Source organism: Heteronotia binoei, chromosome 1, assembly GCF_032191835.1.
Source record: "Heteronotia binoei isolate CCM8104 ecotype False Entrance Well chromosome 1, APGP_CSIRO_Hbin_v1, whole genome shotgun sequence".
Taxonomy (NCBI): domain Eukaryota; kingdom Metazoa; phylum Chordata; class Lepidosauria; order Squamata; family Gekkonidae; genus Heteronotia; species Heteronotia binoei.
In genome coordinates, this window is record NC_083223.1 from 81,317,120 (window position 1) to 81,322,345 (window position 5,226).

Sequence of the window (5,226 nt, forward strand, 5' to 3'; positions counted from 1 at the left end):
AGATAGGTGTTGGAAATGTAAAAAGCATGAAGGTTCTTTCTACCATATGTGGTGGACTTGTGAAAGGGCTAAAATGTTTTGGCAGATGATTCAGCAAGAGATTTCTAAGATTTTGGGATATGAATTCAATAAAGTGGCAGAGACTTTTCTGCTGGGATTACAAATGGAAAAATTTCCAAAAGAAGATAGAACTTTAATATGGTACTTGCTCTCAGCTGCTAGGACATTGTATGCGCAGCTGTGGAAGCAAGAAAAAATACCAGAGAAATGGGATTGGATTACAAAAGTTATGTCATGGAGTGAAATGGACAAATTAACAAGAAAACTAAGAGACTATGATTTGGAACTTTTTAAGTTGGAGTGGAAGAAATTCAGAAGATACGTAGAAAAAGAGTGAAAAATAAAAGGACATTGGACAATCTTTGATAATGATTAAGGTTTTTAAAATAAGAATATAACTTTTGGGGGGGGGTTGTTTGTTTTTTAATAGTTAAGGGTACCTTTAATATTTGCTTTCTTTAAGTAAATAACACTGGCGGGGGTCAAGTAACGGGGGGAGGGGTGGGGGAAAAGTAAGATATGGAGTAGAAAGGTTTCTTTTTTATTTTAAGCTTTTATAAGTTGTAGATATAGTTCTGCTACCATATGTTACTAATAAAAATTGTTTATACCCAAGACTGATCATTGAACCTTCTGAGAATCCCAGACTAGTTGGATACATGGATGCCAACTATGCAGAAGAATCATGGATGCCAACTATGCAGAAGAACAGTGGATACTTGTTCTTCTATGGAAATGGACTTGTAGAATGGACTAGCAGAAAACTAGCAGAAGCTGAGTGTGTGTCAGCAGCCAGTGCCTGCAGTGAACTTGAATGGATTTTTCATCTGCTGAAAGACTTCAAGATAAAATAACCTGTACCTATTGTAATGTTTGAAGATAATCAAGCTTGTACTGCTATATGTAAAGGGGAAAGTAGAACAGCCAGATGTAGATCTATTGGTATTCAATGTAAGCTAGTGAAAGATTTACACCAGAAGAGGCTGATTAAGATACAATATTGTTGTACAGAAGCTATGGTAGCTGATAAACTTACAAAGCCATTACCTTGTGCTAGATTTGAACATTTACATGAAATGATTAATCTAGTTGATGTGAATGTTACAATGAATAATGAGTAATGACTATTGAATGTATAATGACTTTGACATTAGACATTGAGAAGGGGTGTTGGAAATATGTGTTCTGTATGTCCTTTGCAATGTTCTAAAGTTCCAGTCATTATAGGGTTAACACTGTGCTTGATTCCCTATTGTCTGCATGACCTGGGAAGAAGATACTGACTGCTGTCAATCAAAGTCTAGAAGCAGGAAAACCTGTTTTGTTTGTTTGGTCAGTTAGTCAGGCGACTTCCTTTGTTCAGGCAGAGAGATCAAAAAGGAGGAAGCAGCTTCCGTTAAGCACATGATCTTCTAGTGTAAGCATGTAGTTCTATAGTGTTTGTTGTTTCACCTCCCAGTACCCTTTCTCTGTAGAAATAAATGTTTTTGCTTTTTCATGTTAAATGCCTCTCAATGATTCTTTGATCCAGTGATCCATCGCACTGTTTGAGATAAAGAAACAGAATTTCAAACAGAATTCCCTAACACTTTCTCTGCCAAAATTTTCTTACTCAGTGCTCCAGGCTCCCCCTCACACACACACACACACTTGCCTTCTGCTGAAACCCTCCCAATTAACAACATTTGTTAAACAGTCCCCTTACTTTTCTGCCTTTGCTCTAAATTCTGGCCCAGCAATGCCTAGCAACTTCCAAATGAATCCTTTGCCTTTCACTGGCACCTGCCACAGATAAAAAAAAATTCCCTCTATCATTTTCTACTTGACTGGGGTGAGGGGTGAGTGGAGATGCTTTGATAGAAACATTCTTGTACAAGTTAATTATGATGCATGACATGCATGTAAACTCAAACCACTTCATCATTCACACATTTTGAGTGCACCTCATTATATTCATTGAGCTTATGCCTCCCAGGTGTCTTTGACATTTTAATAGAAATCTCTGCAATACACCGGCTTAAACAAATATAAAGATGAGTGTTCTGTACTTGGAAGTTCTCTCTTCTAGCCCCTGAAGGCAAACAGATTGAAATCACAGCTGCAAAGGAGCTTGCATAAATAATTATAAAAAAAACCAGTTTATTTTCAGTTTTGTAGCTTCTAGTTAAAATAATTCATTTTATGACAATATGAAAAAATATATACATATGTTTGACTAATGCTGTGGACATTTTTGCATCAGTATGAAAAACACTCTTCATAATTCTTATAGGAATAATTTTCATAGATTGTTGAACATCATTTAAAATACCTACCTAGAACTAAAAGGTATTATATTTAACAGATACCTGGGCTTCTGTATACTAAATAGATTCAGGAATCTTTATTGTATGCACATTATATGAAAATACATATTACACTTACATTTCCAGTGTCATCCGGCAGTGTTTCTTCATGATAGACTTTCCTTGCACCACACCCATCTAGAATACAAAATGGGTTCCAAACACTGAAGAAGTATATAGAGTATAGAGTTTTCTAAGTCTCTGACTTCAATGAACATAGAAGGGTATAACTTTGCTTAGGAGGGCATCCTGGCATCTTAAAATGATGAATAAAATTATAATACATTCTATATATTTAAGAAATGCTGCAGAAGCGTTCTATTAATTACAAAAAATAGGCAAGGGGTTGCATATGGTGACATATTAGGTATGATTTTTTTCTGGAGAGATAAAGAATTGCATTCCACCTTTGCTTACGGCAACATGACAGCTACAGAAAACAGTCAACATTTCCATCAGCTGAAGTAAGGTTTGATCAAATCCAGGATTCTGCACTTATCCAAAGCTAGTTATAGACATGTGTCACCCTGTCTAGGGAAAGGGGCACATCAAACATTCTCTCCATCATCACACAAACAAGTCAGTAAAATATTCTCTGTTCATTTCACTTGACAACCACAGGACATTGGTCTGGTGTGCCTTGACTGCCCCTGGGTGCCTTGGCTGTCACATTGGCTCCTCCTTCACCAGCCCTCTGTCCACTAGGATGCCTCCTCATTGCTGCCCTCCTAAAGGCTAGATTTCTTGCTCAGGCCCTCTGCCTTGGCAGTGATTTTCTTCCTTCTCCTCTCACTGTTTTTCATTCCTCTTCCTTCTAGGTCACTTGCATTCCCATTCTCACATTCTCTTTCTCTCTCTGCCTCTCCTTTAATACACAGCCCAGATCCTCCCACACGGCCTGGAAACTCCCTGTGGCTGGGCCCATTATGATATATTAGATTGTAACATTTCATGTTTTTCCATTTATACCATTAGCCTTTTATGTTCACATATAAACAAGAAGGAAATAACAGAGAAATGTGTTGGGCCTCATAAACAACACACAGAGGACATTCTCATCTCTCCATTTCTACAGTAGTTCCTTCTAATCTTCAAAAAGCAGTGCCTGTGTGTCCATGAGGCACATGAATGAAATGCATAGGGTAATAGAGGTTGCACTGCAGAGGGGAAAGTGGACAGAATCAACTAGTTTTTCTCTTGTACCTCTTGCACCAGTGGAAGCACCATTGGCAGAAGTTGTGGACAATTTCACCAGATCCCCCCTTTTCATAGTAGCCCTTCATGCCCCATGGCATTTTGTCCACAAAGTCCTAATGAGCCATAACACCAACCTGTTTGCAATCTAAGGAGTGCTGGGGTGATGGAGAGAAATAAATGTGCCCATGGTACCCTTGCATTGATTTGTAGCATGAGCATCCAGGGCAAAAAAATCATATACTTATTATAATTAATTAATAAATTAAAGTTTTATCCAAAAAAAGAACATCAAACCAAGTGGGGAAAAGGGAGGGTTGCAAAGGCGTGAGGCCAGTAAAAACTAAAGTGGAGGGTGGCAAAGTTGCCATGCTTTCTCCCTTGACAACTCAGGAGGAGCCCAGCCGAGAGCAGCTCTTCAACCTCATTGTTCATCATCATCGTCATTGTCATCATCATCATCTTAGAAAAGATGGAGGAAGCTGGCAGCTATCAACAGTTTGCAAACTGCTATAACCATCTCTACAAACTGCAGCCTGAGCTCACAAGATGTATTTGTGATCCGTATATTTACCACCTGCAAACTTCCTTTCAGGAGGAGATGAGTGACTTGAAGAATGAAGAGAATGCTGAGGCACTTTTTAGAACACCGGATAAGCTTGCGGAGGAAGCAATGCAGAGAGAAATGCCTGCATGGTGCCCCAGTGGAATCCCAGAGCAAGATGTCCACAGTGCTGTAGAGCTATACCTTCTGAAACAGTGCAGGATCCTCCAAAAAACCCCGGAAGAGCAGGAAGAGGGGAATGCCAAACTGGCCAAGGTGGTGCTTACTGCTTGAAAGAAAATAGCAGAAGGAGATCCAGAAATGCAAGGAAGAATGGCAAGTGCTCTTCCACTGCAGCATAGCCCCTCCCTGGAAGAAGGGGGGGAAATGGCTGTATCTAGTATAGACTTTAAAGTAGGACTAATACTTGGTTTTAGAAGTCTATTATTCCACTGATGAAAATGTGGAATAAACCCTTAGCTGTATAACCGTCTGGCCCGGGAGCTTTATCATTCTTCATCACATTAATTGCTGCGTCGCCGTTGCCCCTCCCGGGCACTCTGGGGCGTTCCCCGGAGGTCTCAGAAACAGGGGGGTGAGCGCTGGGTTACTTCACCGCAGGCCCCCATTCCCCTCTTGGCTGTGCCGTGGCTCCTGTCCCTCTCTCTCGCGAGGCAGCCTCTCTGCGCATCAGCCAGCTTCCTCAGCGACCTCCTCCCTCCCTCCTTTTATGCTTCCCGACCCATCCTTCCCTCCTCCCGGGTCCTGCCCCTCTCTGGCTCCTCCCCCCTTCAAAGCCCCAGATGCCCGGGAGAGGCGCGCCGGGGCTGGGCTGACTGGGCGTGCCCCGGGCGTCCTAGCCCTCGGCTGCGTGCTGCGATGGAGCGTCTCGCGCTGCGACGAGACAAATGGCTCTCCCCCTCCTGGCCCGGTGCTGGGCTCAGCTTCTCCCTCTTGCTCCCCGGCGTCTTGCCCTGGCCAGACTTCGCGGACTCGAAGCCGGGCTCGCCGTCTGGGAGGCGTCGCTCGGGTGGCTGCTGTCGCCCCGTCAGTCAAGGTGAGGGGTGGGGCCGCCACGGGAGC

General features: G+C 42.3%; 1 pseudogene; it reads left to right on the top strand.

The window, feature by feature from the left end:
- The first annotated feature begins 3,968 nt into the window (after positions 1 to 3,968).
- On the top strand, positions 3,969 to 4,549 carry LOC132567900 (polyamine-modulated factor 1-like; annotated as a pseudogene).
- Positions 4,550 to 5,226: the final 677 nt, after the last annotated feature.